Source organism: Mustela nivalis, assembly GCF_964662115.1.
Source record: "Mustela nivalis genome assembly, chromosome: X".
Lineage (NCBI taxonomy): Eukaryota > Metazoa > Chordata > Mammalia > Carnivora > Mustelidae > Mustela > Mustela nivalis.
Window position 1 is genome coordinate 107,995,522 of NC_139040.1, and position 13,570 is coordinate 108,009,091.

General features: G+C 39.8%; 1 long non-coding RNA gene across 2 annotated transcripts in view; it reads left to right on the forward strand.

The window, feature by feature from the left end:
• The first annotated feature begins 8,095 nt into the window (after window positions 1-8,095).
• Window positions 8,096-13,570, forward strand: part of LOC309856574 — a 30,883-nt gene continuing 25,408 nt past the window's right edge. For both annotated transcript variants that reach the window (XR_014307288.1, XR_014307289.1), the window contains exon 1: window positions 8,096-8,446. This is a non-coding gene — a long non-coding RNA (uncharacterized lncRNA). The remainder of the gene's footprint in view (window positions 8,447-13,570) is intronic.

Sequence of the window (13,570 nt, forward strand, 5' to 3'; positions counted from 1 at the left end):
TTTTTGAGAATTAAAGTAATAAAGATAACTGTAGTGAAATGGATCTAATAAGTGAAATGTTTTCCCACAATGATGAATAATAAAAGGAAAACAACTGAATGAGAAAGATACTTTTTAAAAAATTTATTATTTTTTTTTAAGATTTTATCCATTTATCAGAGGGGTGGGAGAGAGCAAGCACAGGCAGACAGAATGGCAGGCAGAGGCAGAGGGAGAAGCAGGCTCCCGGCCGAGCAAGGAGCCGGATGTGGGACTCGATCCCAGGACGCTGGGATCATGACCTGAGCCGAAGGCAGCTGCTCAACCAAGTGAGCCACCCAGGCGTCCCTAAAAAATTTATTTATCTGAAAGAGAGAGCTAGAGAGCACAGGAGAGAGAGCACCAGCAGGGGAATAGGCAGAGGGAGAAGCAGACTCCCTGCCAAGCAGGGAGTCTGATGTGGGACATGATCCCAGGACTCGATCCCAGGACTCTGGGATCACGATCCAAACCAAAGGCAGACACTTAACTAACTGAGCCACCCAGGCACCCCAAGAAAGATACTTGTAACTGATGTGTAGGAATGGAAATTTTAACACCAAATTATGTAAGCAAGGGAGATACTGGTTTATAAAGGCAGTAACTATTTTCTCATGGAAGCGTGGTCAAAGAATATGAACATACAGTTACGTAAGAAGAAATATATCAAATGTTATTGAAAAGTTAAACTTCCGGGGGTTCCTGGGTGACTCAGTCATTAAGTGTCTGCCTTCTGCTCAGGTCATGGTGCCAGGGTCCTGGGATCGAACCCCGCATGGGTTCAGTGGGGAGTCTGCTTCTCCCTCTACCACTCCCTCAGCGTGTGTTCCCTCTCTCTCTGTGTCTCTCTCTGTCAAATAAATAAATAAATCTTTAATTTAAAAACAAAACAAACAAACAAAAAATACCCACAAAAGTTAAGCTTCTAGAAGAATTTCAAATTGTGTGAATCAGAGCAATTATGTGGTGTCATCTTAACTATAATTAGTAAAAATAAATCAGTTGTTGACAGAGTTGTGTGAAAAAAAGCTATTTTTATACTTTGTTAATAGAATTCTAGTTGAAATTGGAAGGCATCTGAAAAACTACCATGGAGAAATTTCTAGGCAAATGGCTATCTGTTTGAGCAATAAATTAATATTCCCAATAGAAATGACACCTTAGCACCATATAGATATGTGGAAGTAAATACATAAAATAATGATACCTAAAACAAACAATTAATACAATTGAACAACATTGGTACCAGTCTTATAAAACTAATGAGTCGTTGAACACTACATCAAAAACTAATGATGTGCTACATGTTGACTAATTTAACATAATAAAAAGAAATAAAAATAAATTCATAGTATAAGCCACAGAGTTGGAAAGGACCCTGCTGCTAAATAAGAAATAATTTTTAAACAAGGGTTTCTCCTCTCATTTAAACATTTTGGTTTGGCTCTATACCATTTAACTAAAAAGTTAAAACAAAAAAATATGAAAATACATTTAAAAAGTTAAGAATGAATAAGACTCTCCCCTGGGGTTGTGCATTATTATTCTCAATTTTTAAAAAACATCTATACGGGACGCCTGGGTGGCTCAGTTGGTTAAGCAGCTGCCTTCGGCTCAGGTCATGATCCCAGCGTCCTGGGATCGAGTCCCACATTGGGCTCCTTGCTCCGCAGGGAGCCTGCTTCTCCCTCTGACTCTGCCTGCCACTCTGTCTGCCTGTGCTCGCTCTCGCTCTCTCTCTCTCTGACAAATAAATAAATAAAATCTAAAAAAAAAAAAAAATAAAAAACATCTATACATTGTGGCTTATTTATTGCTACTGACTGGATGTTTCTGCCCCACACCTCCAAATTAATATATTGAAACCTAATCCCCAATGTGATGGTGTTTGGAGGTAGGGCCTTTGGGAGGCGATTGGGTCATAAGGGCGGAGCCCACATAAATAGGACTAGGGTCCTTATAAAAGTCCCCAGAGAGGTCCTTTGTCCCTCATGCCATGTGAAGTTTTATTGAGAAGAGATATGAACCAGGAATCTGTCTCTTACCAGACAATGAATTTTGGTGCTTTGATCTTGAACTTCCCAGCTTTTAGAAGTGTGAGAAATAATTTTTTTTAATAAACTCCGTCTATGGTATTTCATTATAGCAGCCCAAATGGACTCAGACATTAACTGTTTGTAATTGTGATATCTTTGATCCTTTTATCTTTTTAAAAAATTTTATTATTATTTATTAAGAAATCTCTACACCCAACCTGAGGGTCAAACTCACAGCCCTGAGATGAAGAGTTGCACGTACTACCACTGATCCAGCCAGGTGCCCCTGATCCTTGTTTCTTGTGTCAACTCAAGTTGTAGACTTGGAATTAGATGTGTTCTTAGAGATTATCTAGTACAACCTAATTGTGAGAATGAGAACATTGAGGCACAGGGAGATTTGCTCAAAGTCACAGAACTTGTCAGTTGTGAATTAATTTTTAGATTATATACAAACATTACTTATTTTGTTATAATCAGATTTGTCATTCCTCCAAATGAACATGTGAATCATCAAACAAAGCAACTAAATGTCAGAAGTATTATTACCTCAATCCTGTTCATAATTAAAGAAATGAAAATCAAAATAATGAAATGCTGTGTATCACTTAAAAGGTTAGTAATAAATTAAAAATATATTATGGTGGAGCGCCTGGGTGGCTCAGTGGGTTAAAGCCTCTGCCTTCAGCTTAGGTCATGATCCCAGGGTCCTGGGATTGAGCCCCGCATCAGGCTCTCTGCTCGCCGGGGAGTCTGCTTCCACGTCTCTCTCTCTGCCTGCCTCTCTGCCTACTTGTGATCTCTGCCTGTTCAAATAAATAAATAAAATCTTTAAAAAAAAGAAATATATATATATACCTATATATACATATATATATAGGTATCTAGTGATGATGAGAGTTTGGGGAAATGGACATTGCCATATGGTGATGGAGGGAGTGTGAAATGATACAGTGATTTCTGGAGGATAGTTTGGCAATAGCCAAAAATCATTTAAATGCACTTTGCATCCAGTAATGCCACTGCTAGAAACATACCCTAGATGTATGCTTGCAAAAGTTCTTCAAATTGTGTTCAAAAAGATGTTCATTACAACATTATTATAGAGGAAAAAAAGAAATCATGAACACATTCATTAATTGGAAATTGGTCAAATAAATTGGGAATAGCCTTCAGATAGAATACTATACAGCCACTAAAAGTGAGATTGTGTATGTCACATTGGCAAAGATCTATAACATAAGTTAGAGGAAAAAAATCAAGGTATACAATCATGAATGGTCTCCTATATGTGTGGGATAGACACATACACAAACACACATGTATATATATATATATATATATATATATATATATATATATATACAAACACACACACACACACACACACACACACATATATATATATACACACACAAATTCTAAAATAAACCCACAAGAAGCCTTGAAGAGTAGTTACCTTTGGAGAGAGGAATATGGAGGAAGGAAAAGAGGGAAAGCTTTTACTTACTATCTTTTACTAATATGTACAGTATGGACTTACTACCTATTTACATCCATTAATGATATTTTAAAATTATCAGCAGACTTTACACAGATTGTAGAGTCATGGGTTAATATTTGTTTATGTATCTTGTCTCAACTTAGTCCTTTTCTATATATTTTCTTTAATTGCTTTGATAAAAAGAATAAACATTTAACTTTTATATGGAGTTACATCTGAACTAACCTGAAAAAACATCCCTAGAATTTAAAGGGAAAGAGGAAAGTTGCAAAGTGAAATTTTTCATTAAAAAAAAAAACCTGGGGAAGAATACATATCACATTATAACATTAGATGGGCAGAATTGGTGAAGCAGGACAAAAAACCTCTTTTTTAAAGTAAAAAAATCCTATAAGGTAAAAAAATTAAACAAAAAATATTGCCAAGGAGCCATAGGGGGCCTGTTTTACTTCCCTATGGCTGCTGTAACAAATTACCACAAACTTGGTGGCTTAAAGCAACACATGTTTATTACCTTAAAGCTCTGAGGCCAGAAGTACAAAATGGGTCTCACTGAGCTTAAATCAAGGTGCTGTCAAGGCTGTACTCGTCTTGGGCACTCCAGGAAAGAATCTGTGTTCTTGCTCTTTCTAGCTTCCAGAGGCTGCTTGCATTCCTGGACCCAGGCCATTTTCAGAGTGAACAATGCCAGTCCCATCGTTCTCACTTGGTATCATTCTGACACTCTTTTTTCCCATTTTTAATGACCTTTGTGATTACACTGGGCCCACCAAATAATCCAGGAAAATCTCCCTATCTTGGTGTCAACCCCCAACCTCAATTCCCATTTGCCATAGAAGGATACTTTTGTGAAGACTCCAGAGGTTAGGACACGGAACTTTGGGAACAACCATTATTCTGCCTAAGAATGTCAGGACACCAGCCACTTCCAGGACTACACAAGGATGGTCCCAACATGAGCCACAGAAGCTGGAAGGCTAGTAATTTATCTGGAGAGGCTGAATGTGGCTTTATAATCTCAGTCTAACCATACGTCTAGCAGAGCCTAAAGGAAAACCTGTTAAGACAGTTTCGTGCCTACATTGAACCTGGAAGCAAAGTCCTCTTTCGTCTTTTTCTTCTCTCCCCCAGTTAAAAATCTGCCAGCCCTATGTTCACACTGGCACTTCTGCTCTTTTGGGGAATCCATCTACCAAAACAACCACATCCCTAGGGTGAAAACAGGTCCATCTTCAGCACGTTTCCTGAGAAAGTTCTACCACTCACGAGAACCCCTGCTGAAATACCTTCCATCACTCTTCACAGACAGATGGTGTGAGTGAGGAACGCATACACAAAATCTTCTCTGGAGGTTTAGGTAGGAAAAGAAATGGAGAATACAACTTGACTTCAAATAGAAATCCCATGCAAAATTAAGAAGTAAAAGTTAATTTGAAGATAGTAAGAGAAATTACCTCTACAATGAAACAAGACCATACCAGTTAGGAATAACCATCTTTTCTAAGGTCTCAAGGGCATGTTTTTGTGAACAATTATATAATTCCCCCCTAAATTTAATCATTCCTTCTAATTTCATGGCATTAGTAGTATTCAACTCGGAATTTGAAGATGAGGTCAGAAAGAAAATCCCTATCTGAGAGGGAGCCAATGTGAATCAAGATGGGAGAAATTAATCATGAACAGATTCTACTTAGAGAAGTGGTATGGGTTGTGAGGGAAGAAAGTCAGCACTTAAGTACCTACCTTTGGGCTCCCAGCTCCAGAAGTTTTACTCTTTGAAGTGGAGACAAAATACTGATTAGTTGCATTTCAGAGGGATGGGCAAAGCTTCGAGGCTGAGGTGGCTGTCCTAAAGAAGAGAATCCTGGCTTGGCAAAGAACACAAGGAGAGTCTCCTGTTTGGGAAGCCACTTCCTATATTGGATCTACTTGCTATCCGCTAACCGTGGGGGCTCATCACAGTCTCTTAGTAAATATTCACTTGCTGACTGATGTGAGGCTTTTCTCGAGTGTAATGTTCTTTTTAATTTGATTTAAATGTGATATACATGAGAAACCAGGTGACAGCCTGTACAGTAGTTGATTCACAAAGAAATGATGTCAGGAGAGAGGGGATGAAGAGGGACTAGGGTGCACTAAGGTGTGGAAATATTGCATGGCTTTGGGCATGTTAATCTGGTGCCGGGCAACCGAGAAACACAATTCCTATGTCATTTTAAGGCAACATAAAGAGCTCCTTTTGTCTGCATGGGGCTCTTTATGTAATGTGGGTGTGTGTGTTGGGTTGGGGTGATGAACAAGGAACACGTGTGCCTTTCCCCAAGCGGGCCTACTAGAACATTCCTGTCACCCCTGCCTTCCTCTCTCTCATTTCCACCCTCTGTATGCACCATGTGGAAAGAAGGGAAGCAACAAAGCCCAACTCAAACTACACTCAGTAAAAAGCCAAGTATCCTTGTGCAGTTAGCATATGTTACTTAAATATGTTACTGTTGTGCTTGATTCAGCAGCACATAGATTAAAATGGGAAAGATACAGAGATTCGCATGGCCCCTGTGTAAGGATGATAGGCAAATTTGCAAACTGCTCCCTACTTTTGTATGTTAACTAACTAGAATTAAAATTAAAACTAGGGGTGCCTGGGTGGCTCAGTCGGTTAAGCATCTCCCTTCAGCTTCAGTCATGATCCCGGGGCCCTGGGATCGAGCCCCAGGTCGGGCTCCTTGCTCAGCAGGGAGTCTGCTTCTCCCTCTGCCTCTCCGCCTGGCTTGTACTTTTCCTTCTCTCTCTCTCTCAAATAAATAAATAAATCTTAAAAAAATAAAAACTTAAAAAAATGAGTATGTTGCTGGAGCTGATGACATATCCCCAAAAGGTTATGTAATCTGCTTGTGAAATGCACAACAAAGAAAGGTTATATCTTTATTGGCAATTGTAAGCCACACACCTCTGGTTTTTCCCCTGTACTCAGAGCAACTGTGTATCAACTTGTCCATCAACTTTGGAGTCCAGAACAAAGGGCACATGAACTAAAAGAGAGAAGAGTTTTATCCTGTTAAAGAATAAAAGAAGGTCAACTCTAGTGACTTCTCTAAGGCTTTATTTCCTGAGCTAAGGGCAAGGAAATATATTTAGCATTCAAAATTTAATGGTGCCATGCTTTGTTTTCTCTTTGCCAAATAAGGTTTAAGTCAAGACTTATCTTTCTTATCTGTGGATTCTTATTGTTGGAAATTTTGCATGTGTGCTATGCTTATCCTGACTATAGGTCAAAACTAGCTAAATGTCCTTCAGCAAGAAAGAACATGTTGAGAAATCACAAATCATTGCTGTGTCTACATTTCTACTATAAAAGTTAAATATTTTTTCTAAGTCAAAGATTATTATTTTCAATCACTTCTTTTAATGAAAGTCATTTAGTGAAGCTACTCCAAAGCTAGGAAAACATGAAAATTCTGTCTTTTTTTCTTATTCTATTATGCAGAAGCAATTAGAATTCAGTCCCTGCTCTAACTTGCAGAGACCCCTAACTTACTACAGAACTAGATTTTTTGGTGTATTTTGTCTTTGTTGGACAATATCTAATGGGTTTTTTAAAAAAGACCTTTTTCATTTATTTGAGAGAGAGAGAACATGAATTGTGGGCAGAGTCAGAGGGAGAGGGAGAAGCAGACTCCCTCCTCCAAGGAGCCCTGGGACATGGGGCTCACTCCTAGGACCCTGAAATCCTAACTTGAGCCACCCAGGTGCCCCATAGATTTGTTAATTATTCTTTGGAAATCAAGAGGTAGTTAAAGAAGACCAAGTTGGGGGGGGGATAATTACTCAGGTGAGGAAGTCTGTAGACTTAGTTTGAAGGCTGTAATTTATTAACTGCATAACTTTGGGCAATAGATTAATCTGAATCACCTCTCTGATCTGAATGATAGGAGTTACAGATGATTTGAAGGAACGGTAACTGTAAAGCCCTAATATGGAATACTTAGTATACTAGTATACTGATTAGGTCCTAAAAAGGACTCTGGAGTTAGACTGCTTGGGTTCAAATCCCAGCTCAAATGCCTAATGCACCATAAACAGCAGTAAGTTCCGAAACCTCTCTGTGCATCACTTCGCCATCTATAAAATGTAGACGAAAGTAGCACCTACCCACAGAGTTACAATGATTCAATGAGCTAGGATATAAAGAACACACAGAGAAGACTATGTAAAAGCTAGTTTTTATGCTGAGTGGTCTTCATATTGAAATTGGTTAATGATCATCCCATTAACAGAATAATTGGTCACATATCATGCTTGAATGTGACCATCAATAAGAAGAGAAAAACCTTACAGGATAACAACCTAAACTATATATACCCACAGAGCTTACTGTCTACACTCACTAATGTGACTTTCTTACTTCAAACTTTGTTGTTGTCACCTTAACTTGCTGTTTCAGCACACTCTTGCCCAAGAAGGTAATAGTTGCAAATGACTTTATTGCTCATTCTGGGAACTTCCTGAAAGACATATTACTCCCTGCCAGACTCTGAATTCCTTGTCTTAAAACCCTCACCTTGTTGGGGTGACCAGTCCTAAATCAAGACATCACCATCCTTACCTAATCCTAACCAAGACTTCCTCACCAAAAAGGCCTTCCTTAAGCCAGACTCGAATATCTCATAACATCCTGGCTTCACCTCCCCACCCCAAATTCTGTCAAGGTTGCTGTCTTTTACTGCAGTAAGAATAAGCTCAGCTTTGTATTATCAGCAATTCATCTCGGTGATATCTACAGAGAGCCCTGACATTCCACGTGGATTAGCAAACTGAAGTCTGGAACCAGAATGACAAGGGAGGAGTTGAAGTCAGAGCTCTGGCACTTGGACAAGTCACTAATTTTCAGGTGCGTCTTCTGGAAAAAGTATGTGTATAAAATATATATGCAAATGTATAGTGTGTACACAAGGGCTTATGTGGTAAAGAACACTTAATAAATGTTTCTTACGTTGCCCTTCCTTTGCTTTTTTTGGTTGCCTGCTGGGGAGGGGTAAACTGGCTAAATGACTATACTGTCTGCTCAAGCCATCACTTTCGGGTAAACTCTTGTGGGCCCCGAGTCAGCCACCATATGACTTCAGCCTGTGACGTGAAGACCATGGAGGATGGGGGTATTTGTTCCTGCCCGAGACACCATAGTTAGTTTTCTCTCTCTCTCTTCTTTTCTTTTTTTCTTTCTTTCTTTCTTCCTTCTTTCCTTCCTCTTTCCCTCCCTTTCTTCCTTCCTTAAGATTGGTTCATTTAGTTTAGAGAGTGAAAGAGAGCACACACACGAACAGGAGGAATAGAGGGAGAGGAAGAGAGAGAATCTCAAGCAGACTCTGCACTGAGCACAGAGACCAATGCAGGGCTTGGTCTCATGGCCCCAAGGTCGCAACCTAAGAGAAACTGGGAGATGGATGTTCAACCAACTACACCACCCTGATGCCCCATGATAGTTTTCTGAAGGGAAAGCAGGTGGGACCCAGAGCAAGTATTAAACTGGGTGGCTCAGTCTGTTGAGCATCTGCCTTTGGTTCAGGTCAAGATCCCAGAGCCCTGGGACTGAGACCCCGCATTGGGCTCCTAGCTCAGCAAGGAGTCTGCTTCTACCTCTGTTCCTCTCCCTGCCTGTGTGCTCGTGCACACATGCTTGTGCTCTCTCTCTCTCTCTCTCTAATAAATAAATCTTTAAAAAAATAAACTGTTTTTATCTGCAGAGAGATAGTAACTGATCCAAAATCCTGTGGCTGGAGGGCTGAGGAGGACCAGCACTCAGCTCCTTTGTTCCTCAGAACCTTGTGGGCTTGCGTGAGGTGTGCTATCAGGTCATCTCCAGGGTCTTCATCACTCTGTGCACTGCCTCCTTTCCTTCTCCTTTCTCACTTCCTGTGCCAGTTAGTGCTTCCTTGACTCTCAGGTCCAAATTTACCCTCTTCACCTGCGGGTGGGAAAATGGGTCAGGACCCTTGAAATTGTCTTCTACTAGCTGCACAGTGTTCAGTTCCGTAAGAGGTGTTTGAAGAGACACTGCCGGAGGACAGGATTTCCTACCAAGGTCCGATGTGTTTGCCCAGCAGGCTCATTTAGATGCTGGGCTTCACTAATGCTGCTTCTTCAGCATGCAAGTCCCACAGTGCACAGAAGCCGGCCCCATCTATTGTCCAGAAGTTTGCCTGGCACTCATCTTGAATGGTTTTACAGCAGGGTGCCTCTCTGAGGAGAGATTTTCCCCAGCAAGTTACCAGTGGGTTTCCGGCAACTTCTGCTGGCATGACACCACAACGACTTCTCTTTCATCCACTTAGTCATGACCCGGAATTCTCAAAAAGATCTGGATTTCAGCATTCAGGGAGGGGTATTTGAATTCCAGTTAACACACCGTGTTATATTAGTTTCAGGTGTACAACAAAGTGATGCAACACCTCCATACATCACCTGGTGCTCATCACAAGTGCTCTCCTTAATCCCCACCACCTGTTTCACCCATACCCGCCCCCACCTCCCCTCTGGTAACCATCAGTTTGTTCTCTAGAGTTAAGAGTCTGTTTCTTGGTTTGCTTCTTTCTTTTTTTCCCTTCACTCATTTGTTTTGCTTCTTAAAATCCACATATGAGTGAAATCCTGTGGAATTGTCATTACCTGACTTATTTTGCTTAGCATAATATTCTCTAGCTCCATTCACCTTCCTGCAAATGGCAATATTTTATTCTTTTCTACAGCTGGGGGGAATGGGCAAAGGAAGAGGGAGAGAGAGAATCTTAAGGAGGCTCCACACCTAGCCTGGAGCCCATAACAGGGCTCAATCTCAGGACCCTAAGATCACCACCTGAGCTGAAATCAAGAGTCAGACACTTAACTGATTGAACCACCCAGGCGCGTATCTTGCTTTCACATAAACTTATTTTCTTCTAAAGTTCTGTCTATAAGAGACAAAAGGCAAATGTATATAAGAGAAATTCATTTCTCCCTCTAATACATGTTTGACTTTTATTTATTGACAAGTAACACCCTTGTTTCATTACCTTAAAAAAAATTTGCCATCGCTCAGCCCCTATATACATTACAAAGCATGCCAGAGTTTCTGATAGTAACCGGTCACAATGATTGCAATCTCCTTCTTCAATAAAATGTGTATGTTTATTTATCTTTAAAATTTTAAGTTTAAAAAAACTTTAACTTCGAGGAACAAAACAGGTTGTGAACAAAATATACGTAGAAATAATTTATGAAAGGAGGAATAATTAGCATTTATTTCTAAAATTGCTTCCCCATCTGTACTAACCTCTCATTGACTGAAGTTATTTTTGCATTTTTAAAAAGATTTTATTTATTTATTTGACAGAGAAAGAGATCACAAGTAGGCAGGGAGGCAGGCAGAGAGAGAGAGAGAGGGAAGCAGGCTCCCTGCCGAGCAGAGAGCTTGATGCGGGGCTCAATCCCAGGACCCTGAGATCATGACCTGAGCTGAAGGCAGAGGCTTTAACCCACTGAGCCACCCAGGCACCCCTATTTTTGCATTCTTTTAACCCACAAGGCAGCTGCCCTTTGATCATGTTTCTCATTCTTTTTAATACTTCTAAGTCTTTTATACTGATGCCAAAGTATCAGATGTAACAGTGAGAATACAGCAAGATAGTGGCTCCTCTGTGGCTCAGTTGGCTGGGTGTTGGAATCTTGGTTTCACCTGAGGCCATGATCCTGGGGTCCTGGGATTGAGCCCTGGGTAGGGGCTCCCTGCTAGTGGGGAGTCTGCTTGTCTCCCTCTTCCTCTATCCCTCCCCCTGCTCATGCTCTCTCTAAAATAAGTAAGTTTTAAAAAATGGATACAGCAAGCTAATTTACTGTAGGATAAAATGTAATTAGTGAGCATAACTAATATACAATGAATTTCACATACTTGAAGAGTACATTCTGATGGCTTTTGAAAGATGTACACAGATCACCAATCAAGATAAAGAGTATTTCGGCACACCTGGGTGGCTCAGTTGGGTGAGCACCCCCCTTCGGCTTGGGTCATGATCCCGGAGTCCTGGGATAGACCCCAGATCAGACTTCCTGCTTGGCAGGGAGCCTGCTTCTCCCATCTCCCGCTCTTGCATGCGCTCACTCTCTATCTCTCCCTCTCAAATAAATAAAATCTTTTTTTATATAAAAGATTTTATTTATTTATTGGACAGAGAGAGAGAGAGAGAGAGATCACAAGTAGGCAGGTAGAGAGGCAGGCAGAGAGGAGAAGGAAGCAAGCTCCCCGCTGAGCAGAGAGCCCGATGCGGGGCTCGATCCCAGGACCCTGGGATCATGACTTGAGCCGAAGGCAGAGGCTTAACCCACTGAGCCACCCAGGTGCCCCATTAATAAATAAAATCTTAATAAAAAATGATAAAAAATATTCCATTCCCCCAAAGCGTCTTCATATCCCTTTCCCCAGGCAAGCACTGCTGTATTTTTTGTTGCTAGTGATTATTTTGCATATTTCAGAGTTTTATACAAGTGGAATCATGTAGTACATACTCATTTCTGTTTGTTTGTTTTTTAATACAGCAAAGGTATTTTGAAATTAATCCTTATTACTATATGTACCACTAGCCCATTCCTTTTTATTGTTTTTAAAAATATTTTATTTTTATGTCATCTCCACTTCCAATGTAGGGCTCAATCTCACAAGCCCAAGATCAAGAGTTGCATGCTCTACCCACTGAACCTGTCAGGCGCCCCTCCTTTTTATTGTTTAATAATATACCACAACATGATACATCACAATTTTTTAAGTTCATTCATTGATGGACATTTGGGATATTTCTAGTGTTTATAAAGCTGCTATGAACATTTATATCCAAATCTTCATGTAGATGTAGGCTTTTATTTTTCTTTCATTGGACAAGTAACTAAAAGAGGAATAACTGAATCATATGGCTGGCATATGTTTAATTATTTGATAAAGTGTTAACTTTTAAGTGATTGCACTGTTTTACATACACGGGAAGAGTTCCAGTTGCTCCACATCCTTGCCAAAACTTGGTGTGCAGTAGTAGCTTCTGATGATTTTAATTTGCATTTCCTTGAACTAATGATGTTGAACATCACCCATTTATCTTCTTTTATGAAGTATAGATTCAATTTTTTTGCCCATTTTTAAATTGGGTTGTTTTCATATTATTGAGATTTGAGAGATTTTTTAATGAAGATTTTATTCATTTGAGGGAGAGAGAGGGAGAAAGAGAGAGAGAGAGAGCACACACACAAGCTGGGGGGGAGGAGCAGAGGAAAAGGGAGAAGCAGGCTCTCTGCTGAGCAGGGAGCTCAATGTGAGACTCACTCCCAAGACCCTGGGATCATGACCTGAGCCGAAGGCAGATGTTTAACCCACTGAGCCTCTCAGGTGTCCTGAGATTTGAGAGTTCTTTACATATTCTAGATACTAGTCATTTATCAGATATGTGATTTACATCTATTCTCTCCCAATCTGAAGCTTGTCTTTTTATTCTCTTAATAATGTTTTTTTAAAGAACAGAAGTTCTTAATTTAATTGAAGTCCAACTTATCATTTCTTTAATGTATCATAGTTTGGGTCATATCTAAGAAAACAACACCTAATGTCACAGGTATTTTATTTCATGTTTTTCTAGAAGTTTTATAGTATAGGTTTTGCACTTTTGTTCCTGATCCATTTCTAGCTAATTTTTAGTACATGGCATGAGGTATAATGTTTGCTTTTTTGCATAATGATATCCAACTGTTCTAACAAAATTTGTTGAATAAACTAATCTTGCTGTGCTGTATTGCCATGGCACCTATGTAAAAAATCAACTTAGATGTAAAAAATCATCTAAGTAGGTATGGGGGTCTATTTATGGATTTCCTATCTTCATCAATTGATATGTTTATGAATCTTTATACCAATACCAACTGCAACTTTACAAGTCCTGAATTCAAGTAATAAAGGTCTCCAATTTTTCTCCTCTTTTTGCAAGTTGTTTTGAGTATTCTA